Source organism: Olea europaea, chromosome 14 (assembly GCF_002742605.1).
Source record: "Olea europaea var. sylvestris chromosome 14, O_europaea_v1, whole genome shotgun sequence".
NCBI classification, from domain to species: Eukaryota; Viridiplantae; Streptophyta; class Magnoliopsida; order Lamiales; family Oleaceae; genus Olea; species Olea europaea.
In genome coordinates, this window is record NC_036250.1 from 8,348,783 (window position 1) to 8,374,296 (window position 25,514).

Genomic DNA, 25,514 nt, shown 5'->3' on the forward strand with positions numbered 1-25,514 from the left:
CTTGAGCTGAAATATTAATGGTAATCAATGTATTACTTGGTTCACTATTATTTGGTTCACTGGTATTGTGAATTGATGGATTGGTAGTAGAGGTTGTGGTTGGACTGGTTGTCATCTTGGTAAACAGTTTAGGGGGAGAGAAGAAGGAAAAATGAAATGAGGGAGCTGTGATTAAAAATACTCTGATACCTGTAAAATACTACACAAATGTTTATTGATAGAAAGTGAGAATTTATAGATTACAAGGTATTGAATGGATAAGCATGCCGAACCTAACTAGATAACAACAAAACTAACCTATACAAATCCAAATACAAGATTACAATAATCTATACAAATTTAAATACAAGATAAATAGAGTACAGAGAGTGTAGAGAAGATTTCTTCTGTTAGAATGGACATAGGTGGTGGCAATCCTTCCTCGCGTTCAATGTTCCTTTTATTTTTATATAAATACAACCTATAAAAATTTATATCTTTACACTTTTTTTTCCAATCAACCCGCCATTTCATTTGAGAGGTTATTATAAACATGATGATACAATTGAAAAATGTTGTCGGCCAAGAAAAAAAGTGATATGTTGAACCCTAAATTTGGTAGATGATTGTTGGATTGCAACATTTAAAAGATGAGTGACCATTGGATAGCAATTTGAAGTTCAATGAATAATCTTTGACCATAATATAATTTGGAAGAATAATAAACATACTAACATGTTTTGGCTAAATTGTGATTTTTTTTAAAGGTAGCAACATGCCTGTGAGTTTTTCATCTGACATGTCATCAATGAAGAAAATGGAATTTGACGGATGATGGATGGAGTTTATGTCTCAAAGATGTGTGGCCATTAAGAAGCACTTTAAATTTTAATGATTAAATTGTAAGTAAATATAAGTTGGATGAGTAATATTTTACTCAAAAAAACAAAAACAAAAAAAGTTATTATGATACATTTTTAAAGATGTGTGACCACTAAGAAGCACTTTAAAGTTTAATAAGTAAATCGTAAACAAGTATAAGTTGGATGAGTGATTAAAAAAAATTACTCAAAAAGAGAGTCATTATGATACCTTTCAAGTTTTGTGTTAAAATTAACTAATCGCTAATTTTAGTAGCATTTTATTTGAATTTACTTCCGAAATGTAATTAGCTTAACATTTAAACCTATTGTAATAAAGAAATATTTTATTAGAAATTTATAAGAATTAAAAATAATATTCATTATAATAAGTTCATTTTATCTATTTTTTCGAAAGTAAGTCCAAGCTATATATTTTACGAATTTTGTAAAAACCTTGATAAGGAATAGAATTTTTTTTTTCAGAAGTACGTCGTGATATAATGGGTTACTTTTGTGTATTAGATGGGGTTAATTGTTTCATAAATAAATTTGACTTATTCGTTCAATATTTTAAATTTATTAATTACCTATGTTTAAAAATGTTATATTGTTGTCTTATGCCGAAAGCAAATAATATTTTTTACATATAAGAAAAAAGGTAACTAATTTACACCTATTTAGAAACAAAAATATGTTTTTTAACTTACCGGAAAATATGCTGCTTAATTTTATTGTTTTAGACAAGATAAATTTATGTGTGTATTAATTTTCTTATATTTTGTTTTTGTCAATCTATGTATCCGTGTATGTGGATTTTTAAATTATTGTTAAAATCAATTTATAAAAAATTATCACCTCACAACAATATCAAACTTTTAACGGTAGAAAAACTGATAATATTATATGCACTAATAATCTCACTCCACAAACATACACTACTACGTGCTTCTCTCTCTCATCCTCTCTTATCACTCTCTCTCCCTTTTTCACATACTTACATACTACGTACAGATGAACATATATATACTAGCCTATTGTCGGTGCAGGAAAATTTAAACACATTCTAAATAGTATTTTTTTTCCAAATTATTTTCTTGACTGTTCCAAGTTTGCTTGGAGAAGAAGATTCAACAAATGGGTTGTAGTTTATAATTTTCTCTAGAGCATTTTTGAATGTCGTTGTTGTATCTTCATTTACCTCCTCCTTCTTGAGCCCAAGAAGATGAGCCTTGAAGATACGAGCCTCCAAGGTCTCTTTACAGTCGACGCGAGTGCTGGCGAGGGCTGTGGCTTCGCGAGTTGAACTTGGAATGTTGGCTAGAGTGCTCGAGAAGAGGAAGCAATGAAAAGGGTCCCAACATCGAGAGGAGATGGGTCGATGTTGGTTTGGCTGCCAGTCAAGCTTGGAATCATAGCCATTTTCTAAAGAGTGTTTGAGAAATCATTACAGAATTCAAAAAGGAAAAAAAAAAAGAAAAAAATCAAAAAAAAATTGTGAGGTCATTTGACCCCAACCCAACATGGGATCACCCTTGATTCCAAGCACAAATAAAAGTTGTGTGTATCAATTTCCCTCTTTCAATTGGATTTGATTTTTTAAGTTATCAAAATTGATTTAAGATGGAATCAATGTAACTACCCTTCCAGTTATCAAAATTGATTTAAGATGGAGTAAATATAACTGCCCTTCCATTCTCATTTCGTCAATGGCGATTGATGGTCAACATTCATTGTTCAGTTTTCAACATTTACAAACAGCATTCATTGGGTTTCAATTCTCCCTTGATTGGGAGGTAATAGTAGCCATAATTTGATGGGAATTTGGTTATATATATAGGTAGGTTTTGGTCCCAAAGCTCAACCACCCGAAAATATAAGATACATCATCAAATTAGAGTATTGAGAGCTTGGAAGTGTCATTTCCTCGAACAGAGACAGACCTCCTGGAACAACATCAATGGACAGAGGTATGAACTCAATCCATGTAGTTTTTCATTTTTTCGATCCAATTAGTTTTCGCATAATTGTTTTTGATTGATTTTTAGTCTAATATTTGGTATCAGAGCACCTAGTACTTTGCCTTGATGTTTTACTATCAATTTGCAAAACTCTATCTTTAACCCGGGTTTGGAGCTAGGTCGATTTGAACTCGCTAGATGTTAAAGATGACCATCATTTCCAGAGAAGGAATTATATATATATATATATATATATATTTTGTGTTTTGAATGATAAATATATTTCATTGTTCATGCCTTTTCATTAATTGGGCCATTTGAAATTTGGAAGAAATTGGTTATTGGCCATTTGAAAAATGTAAGTAATTAATTATTAGGTCATAACCTATACTTGGTTGTTGGGCACATGCATTTGACAAATTACAGAATCTAAGATATTTAATAATCCCATTTAAAAAATCAGAGGTCAACTTTACTATTCAAAAATCAGATTTATTATTAATTAATTAACAAATATAAAAATTAATTAATCTATCTAATCTAATTTCAAACCGTAATTTATTCCTACCTACCTTTCTCTCTCTAGATTCTCATGATGTCCCCTCAGACAGCCATTTCCGTCGCGTCACCTCTCAACAACTCTCTCCACCCCTCGCCTCTCAACCTGAGAGCTCCGGTGCCGGGCTGAAGCCACAATTTTCTCTATTCTTCTTGTCGCCGGCAATCTGTGTGTCTCTCTCTCTATTCTCTCTTCACTATCTACTCTTTCGAAAAATGCAAATTGCTGCTGTCCAAAGCAAAAATGCAGCAACGATTCCAACGAGCAACTGTGCATGAGCATCGCACGAGCTGTTGCGAAACAGATCTGTGCGAATTGTTACTGCCCGTCGCAATGAAAATGGCAGTTTGTTACTTCTTATGGTTTGTTGATGAGACTGTGTTCGCTTGTTACTAATGGTCTGCGAAGGAGTGTGCAATTGTGGTGGTATCTGTATTGGTGATGGTGTTTGCGGTGTTCTGAGGTAGTGGTGATGTTAGTGGTGCTTGTTGTTTTTTAGTAGAGCTGAAGGAAATGGTTGATTTAAGTGGTTGTGTTGGTGATTGTTGAAACATATAGTAGTGGTGGTGGTGGTGGGGACACCGAGCCTGGGGATTTTTTGATGGTGGTGTGATGGTGGCGACGAAGACATTGAGTTTGGGGATTTTTGGGTGGCGGTGTGGTGGAGATGGAGATGGTGGTTTTGATTCTTAGTACAGGTAGCCGTGTTGGTGGTGCAAACCGTGATGTTGGTGAGGTGGTGGTGGCAATGGCAATGTGGTTTTGTCGGTGTTTAGGCAACGATTATGGTTTTTTGAGCTCCAGTGGTGGTAATGGTGTTCATGTCGATGATCGCGGGTGGAATGAGATGGAGTTGGATGTTTGTGATCAATTAGTTGGTTAAATGTGATTAATAATTGGTTAATTTGTAATATGTGATCTAAAAATTATTATTGTGACTCACAAATAATTAAGTTGTGATCAAAAAATTAATCGTGATCAATTAATCTAATAATCTGCAATGAATAAATGAGTTGTGATAAATAAAAATTTTGATTATGTGATCAAAGAATAATCTTTGACTTATAAAATTTATGATTCATGATCGAAAAATAATATGTAACTTATAAAATTTTTTACGGTGTTCAAGAAATAAGTTGTGACCAATAATTTGATAAGTTGTGACTAAAAATTAATCCGTGACTAATTAATTTTTTAATTTGTGATCGATGAACAAAAATGTGACCGACAAATTTTTTGAATTGTGATCGTAAAATAATTTGTGACATAAAATTTCTAATTTGTGACCAAAATATAATAAGTGACTAATTAAATTGTTAATTTGTGATCAAATTGTATAGATCTGTAACTTAAATATATTTAATTAATTAATTAATTCATCAAATCATAAATAAATTTTAATAAAAATCTGACTTTTGAAGTTTAAAACATCTTTTCTTAATTTTGAAATGCGTGATACTTAAACTCTTATGAAATTTTTCCTTTGTTTATTAGGTAGTAAAGCCATTTGAAAATGTTTAAATGGGCCTATTATTTTCATGAAACCTATTTTCTTTATGATATTTGTTTTGCTGGGCCAATTTTTACATAATTTATTCTTAGATATTTTATTTTTTGTTTACGTATACCTAATTTTTGCACATTTTAATATTTGGAATAATATATGCAATGAATTAAATTATGAAAAATTGGTTACCGCGCTCATATTTATTTTACATGAGTTAATTGTGTTTATATTATTTTATACAATTTATGATGATTATGAGAACATTTCATGCATAATCATATTAAGTTAATCGTTTATGTATAACATGATAATGTCTAGTGATCCATATAATTTTATTTACTTAAGGATTAGCCACAACATCGTAATTAAATAAAATTATATATTAAGCTAGGGATCACATAAGGACTAAAGACATTAGATTGTAATTAATTATATAACGAATTTTTTTGGGCAGGAATTTTTGTTATATTTATATAATTAATTAGAATAAAATATCAAATTATTTCATGATATGCTCACAGGAATTATGAATAAGTATATAATTTGATAGTTTTATTATAAAATTTACCTTGGATAGAATATCAAATTGTTTTTATTATAAACTTAGATATGAATTAAGTGCATAATTTGATAATTATATCATAAGGAATAATTGAATATGATTGAACTAAAATTTTAGCTCACATGTAGTTTTTATGTCATTAAATTCAATTTTAGCATGATTTACATTAGTAAAATATGCAGTCTAATCTATTCAATTAAACATCAAGTTAACATAAGCAATTTCTAATATTATGCAGTTCACACCTGTCAATTTCTCTAATATTCGTTGTGATATTTTCAAATTAAAGGGTGACAACTATAACGTATGGAATGAGAGAATTATTCTCCATTTAGGGTGGAGGCTATAGGAACGTCCATTTTAACTTTAAGTAGTGGCTTTCTTTTGAAATTAGATAGGACCTTTTATGTTCCAAGTTTTTCACGAAACTTAATTTCTACTTCCAGACTTGTACCCTTGGGATATTCTTTTAATTTTTCAAACACATCATTTAGTTTATTATATAATTCTGATTAGGCTGGGAATTTTACTTTGTCTCATGGTCTGTATCTTATTAATTTACAAAACAATAACACTTATAGTTCATACTAGCACTAAACGGTGTAATATTAACGAAGACTCCTCTATGTTGTAACATTCGAGATTAGGACATATTTCTATAGATAGGATCAAAAGATTAGAGAATGATGAGGTGCTTAGTACTCTAGATTTCACTAATTTTGACACATGTATGGACTGCATTAAGGGAAAGTAGACCAACAAGTCCAAGAAAGGAGCCAATAGGAGTTTGAACATATTAGAAGTCATACATACTGATATTTGTAGTCCAAACATGGATTTACATGATTAGAAATACTTCATTACCTTTATTGATGATCACTCACGATATATGTATCTTTACTTGCTTCATAATAAGAAGGAAGTAAGGTTAATGTAGAAAAACAATATGAGAAGCAAATTAAGATCTTAAGATTAGATGGAGGTGGATAATATTACGATAAATACACAGGGGATAAACAAGCACCTGGTCCATTCGCTAAGTTTTTTCAAGAGCATGGGATAGTTGCCCAATACACCATGGTTCACTAGACTAAAATGGTGTAGCAGAAAGAAGAAATAGAATGTTATTGGACATGGTGTGGATCATGCTTAGTAGTTCCAATATTCCTAAATTCTTGTAGACTGTAGCGCTTAAGATGGTAATGTATATATTAAATCAAGTTCTAACTAAGGCTACCACAAGAACACCATTTGAATTATTGAAAGGTTGGAAACCAAGTTCGAGGAATCTGAGCATTTTGGGACGTCCTTCTGAAGTGAGAATCTATAATCTAGAAGAGAATAAGCTGGTTCCAAGAATCATTAGTGGATATTTTATTGAATATGCCAAATGGTCTAAAGGATATAGATTTTACTATCCATCTCACAGCACAAGGATTGTGGAATCAAGAAACGCTAAGCTTCTTGAGAACGACTTGATAAGTGGGAGCAATCAAATCAGGAACAAGATTCCTGAGCCTAATCATTCAGTCTCAACCTCTCACCTCAAGTGACAAATTGGTTATAGTTCACAGTACCTCTCAAGTATAAATAGGTATTGAACAACCAAAATTCCACAATCTATTGATAATGTTCAAGTATATTAGTAATTCAGGAATTACCAGAACCTCCTGAGCAAACAGTTGAAGCACGAGCATCTCAGGAAGATGATGGTACAACGTTAAGAAGATCTACTAGAACCAAAAGGTTAACAATTCCTAGTGATTATGAAGTATACCTACGAAATCCTGACCGTAATATTGGAGCTGAAAATGATCCCGAATCATTTTCACAGGCCATGAATTGTAAAGAATCAGAATTATGGTATAATATCATGAAGGAAGAGATGAGTATTATGAAGAGCAATGGAGTCTGGGATTTTGTTGAGTTGCCTAGTGGTACCAAAGCAATGGGCTGTATATGGGTCTTTTAGACTAAGAAAGACATGCTAGGCAATATTGAAAATACAAAGCAAGACTTGTTGCTAAGGAATTACTCAAAAATGAGGAAATCAATTACATGAAGACCTTCTCTCTTACATCTAAGAAAGATTCTCTACGTATTATTTTGGCATTAGTAGCCCAATTTGATCTTGAGTTACGAAAAATGGATGTTAAAACAACATTTCTCAATGGATATTTAGAGGATGAGGTTTATATGAAGCAACCTAAAAAAATTCCCCTCTAATGATGGTGAACACTTGGTCTATAAGCTTAGAAAGTCTATATACGGTTTAAAACAAGTGTCGTGTCGATGGTATTTAAAATACAATGGAGTAATTTCTTCATTTGAATTTGTGGAAAATCACATGGATCAATGTATATACCAGAAGAATAGTGGGAGTAAGATTTGTTTTCTTGATCCATACGTTGATGATATCTTAATTACAATCAATGATAAGGGTTTGTTAAATGAAGTTAAACAATTCCTCTCTAAACATTTTGATTTGAAGGATATGGGTAAGGCATCTTACGTCTTCGCATTAAGATTCATAGAGACAAATTACTCTATATTTTGGCTTTGTCTCCGGAAACCTATATCAACAAAGTTTTAGAGAGATTCCAGATGAAGGATTGTTCACCAAGTATAGCTCCCATTATAAAGGTTGATAGGTTCAATTTAAACCAATGCTCGAAAAATGATTTAGAAAGGAAACAAATGAAAAACATTCCATATGCTTCTACGGTCAAAAGCCTAATATATGCTCAAGTCTGCACTGAGCCTGACATTGCATTTAGTATATGAATGTTAGGATGATATCAAGGTAATCCATGTATGGACCATTGGAGAGCAGCAAAGAAAGTAATGCGGTACTTTCAAGGAACTAAAAATTACATACTTATGTATAAACAGATGGGTAATATGGAAATGATTGGATACTCAAATTCACACTTTGTCTGCTTTGTTGATTCACGATAATCAACATGAGGGTATATTTTTATGATAGCTAGTGGAGCTATATCATAGAGGAGTGCCAAGCAAACCTTAACTGCTACTTTCACTATGGAAGCTGAGTTTGTTTTTTGTCTTGAGGCTATTTCGCATGGTGAATGGATCCAGAGTTTCATAACTAAACTTAGAATTATAGATTCCAATTCTAGGCGATTAAGAATTTACTATAATAATTTAGCTACTATCTTCATGGCTAAGAATAACAAAGTGGTAGTCGAAGTAAACAATTCGATATAAAGTATTTAGCCATAAGGGAATGTTTTAAAGAAAAAAGTGGTCTTTGAGCACGTAAGCACTGAATTGATGATCGCTGATCCTTTGACTAAAAACATGCAACCATTGAAATTCAAGGATCATGTAGAGAAAATGGGACTTGTTTCCAATATGTAATGGTATCTACAAATTTTTGTACGAAACTCCTATTTGTTGTGATATTTTCTCATATTCATGTACGCTTTTATTTATTTGAGAGAATACATCTTTGTGCTCCTTTATTTATCTGAGAGAATATATCTTTGTAGGACAAAAAATATGACATATGGTCCTTTCATTTAGTATTGTTACCATATATGGAAAAATTCTTAAGGAACTAAATGCATCATAATACATAGAAAATGATACTCGTTATTGGAGAACTCATCGCCATGATTCATGTGTTTTTTTTAAGAAAGACAATCGATGGGATTAAGTTGAAACATTAGTTGAATGCATGGATCAAATGGGAGAATGTAACTATTCTTTCATTCCCTTTTCTTCAGTGGGCAATTGATGGTCTACATTCATTATTCAGTTTTCAATATTTACAAACAACATTCATGAGGTTTCAATTCTCCATTAATTGGAAGGTGACAATAGCCATGATTTTGACGAGAATTTGGCTATATATAAATGGGTTTTGGTCCCCAAGCTCAACCACCCAAAAATATAAGATACACCATCAAATTAGAGTGTTGAGAGCTCGAAATGTCATTACCTCGAACAAAGGCAGAGCTTCTGGAACAACATCGATGGTCGGCAGTATGAACTCAATCCATGGAGTTTTTTGTTTTTTCAATCCAATTAGTTTCTGCATAATTGTTTTGGATCGATTTTAGTCTAACAATGATTGCTAGCTTGCTTAACATTTTTCATGAATTATATCATTAAATTTTCCATTTTTACAACACCGGGATTGACATTTGTTTTTTTGATATATAAATATAAAACATATATTTTTTAGTTTTCATTAAATATATTTTCATTATAGATATGAAAAGTTGTAATAGGACGTAAAATTAGGGTGACAACATAGCTGTTATAAGACTAGTCGATCATTCTCACTCTCGTCCCGTCGAATATTTTCGTAACCTTCCTCCATTCTCATACCCTGTTAAAACGGGACAAGACGGGTTTGGAAAGAGATCAAAACGAGGTGGGGCGCGGATATTGCCCCATTTATAGTCCCGTTTATTTTTTTTTGTTATTTCTTTATTTTTATTTTCTACTTTTTTATGTTTCTAATTAATAAATATTATTGTTGTTGTTGTTGTTCTTATTATTATTATTATTATTATTATTATTATTATTATTATTATTATTATTATTATTATTATTATTATTATTATTATTATTTAATTTGTTAAGAGCAACTCAAGTTCTCTTTACAAATGATGATAAATCTTTTATTTTTGTTTGATAAAATATTTAAATTTGAAATTAACTTTAAGCGAAGCGAGGAGCACGGGCGGGGACAATGTTTCCCTATTCTCTTCGGGGCAATGACTCTCGTCCCATTTACCATGTTAGGATGGTAATCCCCACCATATTTGCGGTGGGGTCCGCGGATATTTGGTTCAACGGGTTTCTTTGTCACCCGTACACAAAAGGCACTCTCACAGGACGATATGAGAGAAAAGATTCAGCAATCAAGGAATCATAGTGAATCAAGAAGAAGAAAAAATTGCGAACAAATGGTATGACTACAAAGAAACATATGTTTAAAATAAGACAACAAATTTCATACAAAGTTGAAGATGAGATTAACTAAGGGGCTGTTCTCTTCGTGTTTTAGTTTGGTAGTTTTGAGTTTTGAATTCATTTTGGGTTTTGTGTTTTGGGTGCCTATTTTGAAATTGTTGAAAATGCATTCTTTTTGTCATTTTCGAACCATTTCCTGTGTTTTCAATTTTTTCTAGTTTTGTACTAAAAACGCCCAAAACGAAAAAAAATGTCGTTTTATGTTTTCTTCCCTAATTTTTTGTTCATTTTCAAATTTGTTTTCGAAAACGGGAACGAGAACGTGTTGTCACTGTTTTGAAAAATCGAAAACAAAAAACGGCAAAGAGAACACATCCTAATTATTCTATATTCCTGAAACTTATTTAATATGTTGATCTTTCATAGTACTTTTATTATGTCAAATGTCGAAATAACGAACTTTACATGATAAAACTTTTACGAACCTTTTTTTCTGCATTGCATAAATTACAACATGCATATTCCATTACGTTTAACCAAAAAAAAATTCAAATTACCATGAAGTTATAACTATTAAGTAAATAATATATATTATTTTGTATAACAAGACAATTTTGATAATATTTTTAATCGGATATATTTTTCAGCTCCATAATATAGACGTCATAAAATATATATTTTTTATTTTATACAAAAAAAGTAGAATATACGCTTTAAAACTAGTATTAATAAATAAATACGTACATCCAATCAAAACCAGGAAAAATCGAACAATATACCGAAATCTTACAAAGAATAGAGCAAAAAATGTAAGAGGGATAGGACAAGGGCTCTTGCTTGTAATTAATTTGTTGCCATATGAATGTTGTAGAGGGAAATTTAGGGTTATTGTTTACAAAAATCGGGAGAAAACAAACTGAGAATTTTAGGGTTATTGTTAATGTATTTCTTCGACAATTTTATTTCTATTAACTTAAATTTGAATTCCCAAAATAAATAGAATTAACACGAGAATTCAACTTATTATTATTATTATTATTGTTGTTGTTGTTGTTGTTGTTGTTGTTGTTGTTTTATTTTTATTTTGTGGTTTTAGGTTGCAAGGATGTGATTGGTCAAGTAAAATGTCCAATTTTTCCTCAATTTGGTGACTGCAGAAAGGGTATATATGATAATATTAAGATAGATGGTAAATGCGCTCTTTCTTTTATGTCACTTCTTTCCAAGTAGCTAGCGAATGTATAACATTGATAAAAGGCTCATTTATAACTTTTACCTTTAGTGATCACAAAAATTTTGGTCCAATGATCATTAATTCATCTTTAGTAAAAGTGGGTGCTAATAAATAACACATTCAATTACCACAATTAGGTCGCTAAAGGACCCAATTTTGGCAGCTGATAAGTAAAATCTTTTGGCATCAATTTTCCTAGAGGTGACAATTGAGCAGAGTAATTTGTCGGCTAGGAAAAGCTTGGCCCATGAACGTTCAAATTCATTTCAAGATGAGCCAAGCATGTTGGCTCGATAGGCTAGGCTCACCAACGAACAGCTCATCTAGTTCATGGCTCACCGAGCCAAACAGTGACCAAACGGTCAAACCTTTAAAAGAGATCTTTGAATTTATTTTTTATTTTTTTAGTTCTCTTTCTTCTATAAATACCAATGTTTTAAAAGGCGTAATGCATGACGGTGCATGGAGGCCAAGCTATGGGCTACGCAAGCTTAGACAAGACTTAGGCGTAAAAAGCGTAAAAAGACGTTTTCTAATTTTAATATTATTTTAATCTTTCATAAATCAAAAATTATTTAATAGTTAAAAATAATACTTACTAAACATTTAAAACAAATTTATAAGAACGTTATACATTTTTTCAAAATATACAACAGAAAGATAAGTTTCAAATTTATATACAAAATAGTAAATAAATAATATAGGTACTTAAATCTTATCTAACTCCTTATTAGACTCCAATTCAATATCTTCTTCTTCATCTAATTCATCCTCCGTGTCTTCCGATACAAGTGGTTGTTTTAAATTATGGGAAAATGAAGAAATTAGCCATGGATAATTTTTAATAACACAAAATTTTAAAAATAAAAAAAGGATTATAATGCACGCCAATGCATGAATAATTGCGCCTAGGCGCACCTTAGCGATCAACGATTGCTGTTGACCGTCAAATAAGTCGCCAACCACTTGGCTTGGTATTTTGGTTGAGCATCACGCCTAGGCACGTCTTAGCACTGCCGTTTAGAACATTGATAAATACATCATTTACTTTAGCATTTTTCTCGCAACTCAACAATCTCTCTACTCTCTCTTACTCTCTACAACAATCTCTTCATTATTCAATTATTCTGCTATTAATATACTTTCTATAATTATATTACATACATGGTAAGTGTATTTTCATACACTTATTTAATACCTAAATGTGCTTATTAATGATGGAAATAGCAAAATGATATTCACTATTAGGTAACATTTGCTTTTGTAGGTCAAAACCTAAAAAGGAAAAAGAACGAGGCAAGATAAGGAAAAAAGTACTAAAGTGTGCAAAATTGTGAAGTTGAGGACCAAAATGCATAAGTGCCAAAAGTTCAACGACTTGTTGCAATTTTTGTAGGGCATAATAGAAATGAATTTCAAAATTTGAGGACCAAATTATATAATATCAAAGTTGAGAGAACTTGAGTGCGAATTTCGAGAGAAATTGTGTGCAAAATGAAAAGGGAAAAAAAAATAAAGACCAATTGATATTTTGGCAAAGACTTGGTGTCTGGGCGACCATTTTAAAAATGCGGGGACCATTTTGCTGCTATCCAAAATTTTAGGGACTTGAGCTTCAATTTTTGATAGTTTCTTAGGTCTTTAGTATGAAAACTGTGTAGTTGGGCTTTCATTCTGGTTATTCCAATGTTGTCAAAATCGGCCCAACTCAAAATCAAGTCAATCATGCCTGTTTAACCGATTATGACTAAACCGCTTAAAAAACTATCGAACTGGCAAGTTTAACAGTAAATCGGTGAACCGATTGCGATTTTGTGGTTTTCCCTTTTTTTTTTTTTTTTTTTTTTTAAAAATTTTTTAACTTCACGATGGGCCTCATAAACTACAATTCAAAAACCCATAGAAAAATATTGAATAGCATGCTCTTTTTATAGATAAATCTCTCTCGAATGGTTTCATAAACTTCAAATGTGGGAAAATGCATTTTATAGATGCATTTTTCTCCAATGGTTTCATAAGCTTACAATGTGGGTTAGTAGCATAACAAAAAATGTTAAAATGACCATTAAAATCATTTTTCAAATGTATATCTAATTAACTAATTTGATTTTGAATCCCAACTAACTAAATTGTAATATCGACCTTCATCTTTTCATTTATTTAATTTTCAATTTTAACTTAAATTGCACTTGGTTATTAATATATTAACATTAGACATCATTTTCTATAAGTTTAAACTATTTTAATTAACAAAGCAAACTATTTTAACATATTGATTTTTAATTTTTGAAGTATCGAGACTAATTGTAGGACAATGAATCTAATTAACAAATTATTAATATGAAAATTTTAAAAAAAAAAAAATTTATTGTTTTCGTAGTATTTTATTATTTTTGTATGTATTTATTGCATCTCGTTCGTTCCCAATCTGACCTTAGTTGAGCCTTTTGACGCTTGACCCTTCATCTTTTCCAAGTCGATGATCGGGTCGGTTTTCAAAACATTGAGTTACTCCTCTTTTCATTTTTTCTTTCTTTTCCTTTCTTTCTTTCTCTTTCCATTTTTTAGTTTTCGTTTTCTTTTCTTTTCCTTGAAATTTTTGGGGGCGAAATCAAGGGTACAAGAAGAATGCATTTGCAGTAAATAGTCGAAAAAAATCAAGATCAAACCATCAAGAATCTAAATCCAAAGAAAGAGATTTTATCCCCAATCTTTTATTTTCTTCATTGTTATCTCATCTTTGTAATATATTATATGCAATATTCCACTTTTTATCATACATTTAAAATGCACTAAATTTTATTGTTGGGGTTTATGGTTTAAACTTAACATAACTTTAATTAATTTTAATGTTAAGTTACCATTTTCACATGTTTTCACTATTGTTAATATTACATTTTGATTTATATGGTCAATAAATGATTGTATCTAGTGATATGTACACTGGCTGAGAGAAAATTGTGCATTTTAGACCGAACTGTAAAACCTTAGGTTGTGTAGAAGATAAAAATATACCACTAACTCTAGGTAACTCATTGAGTTATTTTCACAAAGATTTAATGCAGTTGTTTGGTTTTAATCGATATAGAGATATAGTAGGCTAAATCAATCAAGGTTAATTTCGCTCGAGAGAGATAATCGACTAAACTTGAAGAATCAAGTCTATCATCGTAAATGAGAAATTTGTTAATTGGCTTGTAGAGAATTTAATTTGATAATAGTTAAGCGAAACCATGAATCTCAAACATGTTTTCCTCCAAAAAAATTTTGACCTTTTTAATTTATTTTTTCTTATTTTTCAAAATCAAATCTTTATTATGTGTTTGTTTTTATTGTTATATTAAATTGATTAAATTTGTGTAACTTGGAAGTAAACATTCCTTGAGAGATCGATAACTCAAACTCAAAAAGTCCACTATAAATTTGAACATACCCATGCACTTACAGTTGCACTTTCTTAGCGAATAATACACAGCATTCATTCAAATATATTCTATCGTTTTTATTAATTCAATTTTTAATTTTATTATATACACTCTCTCAATTCATGTTCTACACTATACATTATCGAATTTATACATTCATCTTTATTCTCTACACAACATTCTACATTCTAATCATTCGAAGTTTCTATTACATATTACATATATGAATCTTCGCGATTTTGTTGAGGGCTTATTCGGTGGCCTATCAACTATTACACCACAATCTAAATTTCTCAATCAATTTATTAGCCTCAACAATGTCCTCGTGCCTGGTGGTTTGTCGAGAATGTGACCAATGGGTGTTGATAATACTTACAAAAATAGTAACCCAATTGATTTGGATGACATTGATGAAGAGGCCTGTGAAGAGAAAATATAAATTCTCAATATAAGAGGGAAGTGAAAGTAAAAAAAAAAAACAAAAAAACAAAAAACACCCCAAACAAACAAAACTATATATAGTGATGGAATGATCAAGTTCATTGTGGATGCAGAGTTCCTACTATATACAGTGGACAACGAACATTTCATAATTAATATTCGTAAAAGAATATCTCCAACCAAAGTATGAAGGGATAAATAGAAATGCTCTTCCTAATGATACTATAGAAATATTTTGATATATATATATATATTACAATGTTATCTTTTATTTTAGATCTAGTGAAAGGTATAAATAAAAAAGATTATATAGCAGTAACTGCACAATACAGTGTCACTTTGTGTAATACATAAAAAAATTATTGTTTTTAAGATAATTGAATTTTCTCATGCAAATTACTAAGGAATTTCACTTTGAAAGTAAAATTTGTTCTTTTATGTTTGATGGTGCTAGTGTTAATAAGGCTATACTAGATAAATTTTGTAGAATACTTAATCTTGATTTTGGGGGGTTTTATTTCATGTGCATTTTGTGTGTGTGTGTGTTGTCACATTTTTAATGTAGTTGTGGAAGATGGTATGAAAAATATTAATGAGCAAATTGATAGAATTAGGATTGCACTAATATATAGCATGATATCACCAAGTAGGAAACAAACATTTGAGAAACTTTGTGTACCATATGACCAAGATTCCATAAAATTATAATTGACGTAGAACATTGATGAAACTCTACTTATTTATTATTAAAATCAATAAAGGATATCAACATTTAATTACTGAATTTTGTAACTTTAGGCATGTAAGAAATGATCAATATTTTGATTTGACTGATTCTAATTGAGAACTAACCTTTAAAGTCCTCCTAAAATGCTTGCTGAATTAGTTAGATATTTATATCATCAAATGCTTAGAAGCGTAGAATTGGTAAGACGGACATTTTCAAATACAACATAAGTATGAAGAAATTGCATGTAATCAGGTAAATGATATTTAATTTCATCATCTAATTAAACTTTGTTATTCTTTTAATAGTAAATTGGTTTTTAATAGTGATTCACAATTGGTGATAAGTCAAGTAAATGGCAACTTCACTACAAGGGACGAGTATGGCAGCATACCTTAAGCGGGTCATTGGTTTTTTTTTTTTTTTTTTTTCCATCTTTTGTAAAATTTGAGTTAGCACAAATCCCATGCATTGAGAATGTCCACAGCAATGGCTTATCCAAGTTGGCTAACAACAAGGATTTAGAGTTGCTCAAGGTGGTCCCAGTTGAATAACTTGCCAAACCTTCTATCTCCAAAAAAAGAAAAGTCATGTGAATTGGAGGAATCCCATCTTGGATGCAGTCAATTATTACCTTTCTCAAAAATTAAGTCCTACCATATAATAGAGAAGAGGCCACAAACTCAGGAAAAGGGTTGCGTATTTTTTGCTCCAGGATTATGTGCTATATAAGAGAGGGTTTTCCTCGCTTCTTTTTCAATACACTGGTGGCGAAGATGCTAACTATATTCTTTGTAAAATTCATGAAGGAGTTCATGGAAACCATACAGCAGGTCAGTACTGGGGCATAAATAATTCTCAATATAAGACAGAAGGAAAAACAAAAAAAAAAAAAAATTCTACAAAGAATTGGGAAAACTTAAAATGATTTCAACGAATGTAATGTCGATGGAGTCCAAGAGTTTAAGACAGCGTGTAAATACTGCCAATAATGATTGATATGGTAAAAGGGTATTGATACTACCTACCTTAACCGTCACTATGCCAAATGTATGCCAAACATGATTTTGTTGGTAAATTTCAAACGCAACTAACCTTTGATACTTCTTCTTTCGATGGTTGTTCAGCTTCAACACTAAGCACATGGATATATTAGAAAGAACTAGTTGATTATTCATTTATATATATATGATGGTGTTATATCTTTTACTTCAGTTTAGTGAAAGGTATAAATAAAAAGGATTATATAGTAGAACTGTACGCTACAGTCTCACTTCGTGTAATGCATAAAAAAAATTAGTAGCTATTCTCTTCGTGTTTGAGTTTTGTAGTTTTGAGTTTTGAATCCATTTTGAGTTGTGTTTTGAGTGGCCGTGTTGAAATTGTTGAAAATTGTTCTTTTTGTCATTTTGAAAAACAATTTCTGGAAACATAAAAATGAAAAACGCGTTTACTTTGAAATTTTAAAAATATTTTTTTTATAATATTTTATTCAAGGAATCTGATTATTCATAAAATTTTAATATTTTAATGTTAATATAGTATTAAATAACATATAAATTTTGAAGTTGGTGAAACCTAAAATTTATTTCATTTTAGTATTGAAAATAATGAAATTTATTTCATTTTAGATCTGACCTCAAATTTGTTTCATTTTAGTATTGAAAATAATGAAGTTCCTTCGTTCTATCATTACATTCATATGAAAAAGTTGGTCGATGAATTGACACAACCATTTATAAAAAATAATGACCTCCACAGTTTCTTGAGATCCTAATACACAATAGTGAACAAAATTAAAGAAGAAATAATTGTGAAGTGTTTACCATCATGTCAATTCTTTAAAGTTCACTTTACCAAAGTCGCCTTCAATGCAAATGTCACGAGTAGGTATAGCTTTGGGAAAAATTTTCATTTGAATAAGTCCACGTTTGTCAACTTATAATCCATAAATTTTGAAGAGCATGTTAATCACTCGAAATACATATCAAATTACAATCAATTATATACTTCGATAAACATGAACCAAGTTAGTTTTATCATGACCGTAACATATCCACTTCGGTAACAATTACAACAAAGCTGAACACCGTATTATCATCAGGAGAAGCAGCATATGGTTAGCTACTATTTTTACATGTTGCTAACCCTATTTGCTATTTAGAAGGCTGTACATGATGGAGAAGTGACTACCAAGTACGTGACTACAAGTGTACGGTAATTGCTTCCTCGTAATGTTGCAAAACTCAAGGGGTACTTGTAAATTAGAAATGGATCCAATATCAAACTGGTTTTGTTACCAGCTACAATTATTAGAGAATCAAAAATCAATATACCATTTTCCAAAAAGATGCAACTTTGTGCAACAATTAGCAAAATGTGATAGGTCTTTCTAATTATCTGGGAAGCAAAACTTAGGTAAACCCAGAAATATGCTGGTCATGTAAATATAATAGCTAACTATACATCCATATTGTAACTCGACACTTGACAGGCTTATGTTCTTCTCAAAGTACGAGAACTTCAAAGTAAAGGTGCCTCCTACCAAGGCATGACAAAGCTACATGAACCCAAAAGTAACCTTCTACAAGGTTTTAGCTTTGCACGGCATTTTTCAATATGATGCTGAGGAAATAATGAATACAGATTCAAACAGAAATAGCCGAAATCCATTCCCATCAAAAAAATTCAAACTTGTTCAACAAGCACCAAAACACTTCGAGCTTAGTCAACCAACCTCAAATCATCTTTTAATTTATCTACACATATCATGCATGCCCAAACGAAGCTCAAAATGACATTGAGAGACAGAATACTGCAAGAAGACCAAACTCATCCCATTGTCATTTGTCAATATTCAGTTAGAAAGGCTGAAAATAGTTTCCTCTTAACATACAAATTGTGATGGCACACACCAGCATGAAATGTAATTGCTGCTCATTTCTTAGATGCATAGAATACCAATATGTTTGCATCTTAACGGATGAAAAATCAAGAATCCCTCATATGTGCATCGGATTAAAACTCAACTTGCAAGCAAATGAAACCATCATACAGACCTCTACCAAATTGAAATGATTTATTCTATTAAAATTTTATCATGTAGAAGCAAATATACTATGACAACAAAAGATAATTAAACAGCCCTCAAATTTATCACTGCAAGTTAAACCAAAAATTTGTACCTATTACCAATTAAACATGAAGCCAAAGAAATTAAAGCTTACATTTTCATCCTTAAACCACCTACCATGGCAATCACGCTTCCAGCCAGCAGTCGTGAACTTCAGTTCCCTCTCTTGACGCGCTCTATAATCCAATTGTTGCACCTGATTAACAACTACTTCCTTTCGAGGCACCTCCATTTCAGTAGGACGTTCCTTCCACTGAATAGATTGACCATATAAAAAAAAAACCAAGGCCACATACCTATAAACTACAAGAACTCGAAAAAGAACAGAGCTTGAAAGAAAGAACAAGAACAAGAAAAACAATTAATTTTACAAGCATGAGAAGGGCTTAGCTTTGGCAGTCGAAAAGAGGTCTGGAGAAAGAGAACTCTCTCGCTCTCATGACCTGTTTCTTTCTTGTTGGTTTTGCACATGTGACAACAATGAAATAGTGGATGGGAGAGAGACAGAGATGTTTCATTTAATATAAAAATTTGATGGGACCTTCGTTCATGGACTAATCTCTATGTTCAATTGCCTACCTTCTTTCTATTAATGTAACATTTCCAGATTCTTGTCCAAATTGGGCGTAGTACTGTTATTTCATTTCTTCAAACATGTTGCATATGATTTGTCTTTTCCAACTATCCTACTATCAATATGATTTAAGAGTACTTGTCTCTTATTCTTGTCACTTTTAATACATTTGATCTCACTGCTCATCACCAGGTTGTTAGCTTTGCTGCAAACTACAATGTCTTTTGGGCAATCTGGGTGCATTTATTTATTTATCATTTTTGACCTATGATTCGACCCTATTTTAACAGTTTAATCCTTGACTCTATCTAATTTATCTTGAGTCCTAATCTTGATCTATTTGTTTAGTATCACGACCTTTCATCAATTAACATTGGATTATCAATCTTTCCTCCTTAATCAAATTCAATGAGGGACAACCAACTTCAAACGTTTCTCATCATTCATGAACAAAAATTAGTTACACATACTGGGGAAGAGACATCCCACAGCTTTTCCAAAATAATCTATACTTGCAGTATATATTTTCACAGTTATGATTTATGGCAAGAATTTGTTTGATATTGAATTGCATTCTTCTAAAGCAAATTAAGCAATCCACAACCACGAGTGGCATTTACAGATTACTCAAAGCCATTTATTAGTGATTTGAATTCAATCTCATTCATCTAATAATGAGACCTATCTCCAGCAAAAAGATTTCAACAATTTCTTATCCAAACTAAGACTACCAGTTTGCAGACTCCTTAAGAAACATTAAGTAGCCAACAAGATAATGAAAGTCACCTCATTTTCAACATCCAATTTCGAAAATTTCAATAAGAGTAAGTAGCCAACAAATTCAATTACATACAAGAAACCATAAATAAATGTGCAAAAACTAAACCCAACCCATTTAAAAAACCAACCTTGATGTTTGGAAAGCAGAATTGATTGTTTGCATCAATAAAATTTCATCAATTTTGTTGGGACCAAATCTGCCACAACTCACGGACTACTTTCACAAGCTCACTCGAATTTGGACAAAATTGCAGGTGACCCATGGTTGTATTGGATACGCCTAGTTGAGAGGAGTAGAGTGGTGGTGGTCCGCACTCGAAACGGTGGCCGATGGCAGTGGAAATATGGCGAAAACCTTGGCTGGTAGTGTGGTTTTGGGTGATGATTGGGGCTGTTTTGGGTAACTCTATGGCCAGGTGATGACAAGATGTTGAAGATGGAGGTAAGGGTTCGAATGGTTGTGAAATCTGGTGTTCTAGGATACGGGTAGTGGTCGATTGCTCGGGAAGAAGGTAGCGGGCCTAAAACGCTCCGTACCGAATCACCTTAATAGACTAGGAACGTGATGTGCGTCAATAATAGATGCTGACTAGATGTCAAATTCACCACCAAGACTGTCTATGACTTACGACAAAATATGTGCCAAAATCAAATGCTATGTAAAATGTAATGAGATTGGCCCAAATTATTTACTTTATGCCTCATCGATATGAATTTATAACATTCAATATGTCGTGTGGCTCTCATTTTGAAATCTTTAGGCTCTTCCAGGTAAAAGAATCAATTGCTACCTGTAAGAAGATTATTACGGAAAAATATATGAGTTTATAGCTTAATGATTGGAAGAGTTCGAAAATAATTATACTTTCTCCTTTAAATATTTTTATCAAACGTCAAGTTCATATCATTAAATACTTCACATGATAGCCTCATACAATTATAGACAAAAAGTGAGACATTCTCATAACACTGTAAATATCATCTCATAATCACGATATAGTTATCAGTTGATATCTATACCATCATCTCATCACATCACATGTAATCCACCAAAAATGTATCCTCTGACTAAAATCTGTAAATCCACCCCTCAGGCTAACCACTTTCGCCACGGGCCTTTAGCCCCCTCCATAAATGAAAACCGGTCTCAAAAACCTCTAGTAATCAATTCTAGAATACGGTCAACGCCCCTCTGTGAACTATATGTACACGGTCAAGACCAATATCCGATCAAAACCCCTCCATGTAGGATAGAACACGGCTAAAGCTCATCTGTGAACTAGAAGAAATATATAATCACGGGTACTTTTTTGACAGATCTCAATATTACATGTCTCGCATACCAAACAAATCTCAATATCACATGTCTTACATATCAAGTTACAAATGTTCCATAAATAATCTTTGAGATTCCACATGTATCATAATAAAAGAGATTTCCATTATAATCATATAATCGAACACATATTTGTGCATACTTTGATAACAGACTTAATTTATAAATACTTTAAAAATATTTATATTTTTCCACTCACAGTACTATATTCGCAAAATCAACCTAGTTGGTAAGTTATTCCAATGTTAGTATCGTCGCCTGAAATACGATATAATTTTTAAATAAACAATTAATTATTTTAAATAATTTCAATAATTAAATAGGTGATACCCAAACTTAATCATTTCACGTTTGGGTGATTTCTACAGTCTCTTTAATAACTAAAATTAGTTTTTCTTTCACTTTACTCAATTTCATAGTTTATTATACTTAACCCCTTTAATAAAATTGAATTTAGTCTAAAAATCTGACAACTATAAAATTAAACATAACTTGACAATGAGTAACTTTTTACTTACCTTTCAAAATTGAGAAATTCAAACGTAATAGTAGAAGAACTTATTTCTAACATGTTGGCGAATTTTTTTTTTCTTCTTCCTCTTTTTTTTTTTTGTCCTTCTTTCTTTCTATTTCCTTCTCCATTTCTCGTTTCTCTGTTTGTGTTGTGTTTGGTTATGTGTGTTTTTTAATGGATTTGTGAAAGTTCAGGGAACGTTCTACAACCACTTGGAAATTTACGAAGAACGTTATGTTACGTCAAATTCAAGTTTTAGATATTGCCAAGTTTACGTTCCAAACAATTTATTATTCGACCTCACCGCGGAATTGATTAATCAAAGCAACACGTCACTTTAATTAATTGTCTAGGTGATTAAACATAAAGTCCAGTTAATTCCTATGTTGAACTGCTAGTTTGTGTAAAGTAAATAACATAATACAAAACACAACTCACGATATGATGACGGAGAAACCCCAACGTTGTTAAAACTCCGAGACCAAGCTAGTAAGTTCCACTATACCAATTTAGTCGGTACAAGTTCTGTTAAACTCCGTACTCAGTCAAACCCGCTATTCCAGTTTCACGATCTACTGCCGTAGACATTACTAGTCTCCTGCTAGCTTCCCGATCTACCACCTACAGCCCAATCTACTATCCAATACAGCCTCCTGTTCTTTAGTTGATTGTATCACCAAGTGGAATTCCAAGAACCTCCTGTTCTTGTCTAGTTCATGCGCTTGTTGTCCACCTCACTCAATCCCCCTTTGAGAAAGTCCCTTCCTCAACAGATGAAGAAGTATCGGTGTTTTGTCTTCACAAACTTGATGTTTTTTCCCCAAAATATTGGTTGCCGGATCATAAGAATAAGATTGATGAATTCTCCAGTTGGTTGTGTTCTTGGATCTCTTCACAATGATATGAAAGTGTTCTAATATAAAAGCACAATGAAGCAACCACACTATTTTCGTTCACAGCCTTTGTATTTATAGTTGGGGGCAATTTGGAGTTCTAAGCCGTGTAAAACTTTTCAAAAATCGAAAAATACGATTTTCTATATAATACTGTCGTTCGAGTGAAAAGCGAGCGGAGAACGAGCGACAATACTTCGCTCAAGCGAAGTCCAGGCGAAGAGCGAGCGACGTCCATTCTGCTTCTTCTCGCTTGAGTGGTAGTAGTGCGAACAACTAGCAAACCTCTGGCGCCACGTTCTTGATTTTGACCTAACACTCAAACCCTAATCCCTACCACATAACTTTCTAAATTGCACCCTAAGTCCTTGCCTTTTTATAACATTGTACAATTGAGTCCCTGACTTTTAAAATTTACAATTTAGTCCTTTTGTCCACAGAATCGCCAATTACACCTTTAGACCTAACAAACCCCTCCCCCCTTTGGCATTCTGTGAAAAAACTCACAAATGAAGTCAGGACAATAGAAAATAAATCAGGACTTGACAACCAAAAATTAGACTACCTAGTAAACCCAATCATTGAGTCTTGCATTCCTTCGTGTACTTGTTTTCAGAAATCCACAAACTCATATACCTAGTGTAAAAGAACGTGATACAGGAAATATAAAGATTACATAAAGCTCTTAATCACAAATCAACATAACAGTTTGAGACATGAAATTGATGCTAATCAAAACACCAACCAAGACACCAACACCACTAAACATCAAAACTCAAACAGATGGATGTGATATGAAATGCAATGCAACGCTCCCCCTTACTGCAAGCTTTCATATTTTTATGCAGTAGGTAAATGTATCTATGTCTCTCCCCAATGACCCCTAGACATAGGAATGCAATAGCAATGCAATGTAAGTGATGACAATCAATGACGTCATGTGCATGTATATGCAGTTGCTCTCCTATGTGTATGCTCAATTATTATTATTATTATTATTATTATTATTATTATTATTATTATTATTATTATTATTATTATTTTCTCCCCTCAGTTACACATTTCTCTCCCCCTTTTTGTCACAAATGCTGAAGGGACGTGCATTAAGGCCAAGTCGAGCAATATCACATAATTATCAAAAATGCAATTGATAGCATGTAAAAGCAAAATCAACAAGCAGTATAACTCCCCACATACTTAGTTCAATCCAGAATGGAGTAATAAAAATATAAGTGACTCATGTGTGTAAAGTATCACTAATCTAATGCAAGCAGGACTTCAAACCTTAATTTTGTGAGAATGAATATGCCAATCACTGCTAATAAGTATGTTCTCGTACTAATGAGAGTCAAACCATGTAACGCGTCGTAGGACTTATACTTATTATTTTTACGAAACTTCCCCTTACTATGAGCTTATTTGTTTATCAATTTTTCAAAGAATTTCAGCTCATCATATTTTTCTCATTTCTCCAGCTCATTAATTTTTTGTCTCAAGTGTAGGTTCTTCTCCATTAGGTGACTAAGATGACCCCTGTAGCGAGCTTTAGGTCGGTTAACCCAAGTTAGTTAACCATAGGCATCAGGTTTTAAGAGACTCCGTAGGCTTAATTGCTCGAGTCAAATAGGCCCCAAAGAAAAACATTAAGATATGAGCATTTAAAATTGGGGAAAATTTTTGGGTTAAGGTCTACAAAAATATGGTCAATTCATGTTCAAAGTCACCCCCATCAACATGTGACAACCATCTCAAATCTCACACACGTGGTAGAGTCCCACGAACAAATTCATAGTGTGTGCAGTGCAAATGGTACATGAAGACACTTATACAGATTAATCCAACTAGACCTAACCAAGCAATGGAAATTATTCTACAGGTTATCAATTTTAGCTCCTATATAATACAACGTGCAAGCTCAAAGTCATGTATCATGCTGTAGAAATTTCCATAACGAACTATTTTTGTCTTTTTCAATTTTTCAATGTTTTAGTGTTTTTCATTTCTCCTAAAATGAATACTACACACACAAAATAAAATAACGTCAAGCACACAAAGACAAAAAATAATTATGCATGTGCCAAA

The 25,514-nt window shown here is 32.0% G+C and overlaps 1 long non-coding RNA gene across 1 annotated transcript; it reads right to left on the minus strand.

Moving 5' to 3' along the window:
* Positions 1-18,849: 18,849 nt before the first annotated feature.
* Positions 18,850-21,202, minus strand: LOC111409032. The gene is made up of 2 exons (XR_002705394.1): positions 20,818-21,202; positions 18,850-19,588 (listed from the first exon to the last, which is right to left on the minus strand). It is a non-coding gene; the product is annotated as an uncharacterized LOC111409032 (long non-coding RNA).
* Between the last annotated feature and the right edge of the window lie 4,312 nt (positions 21,203-25,514).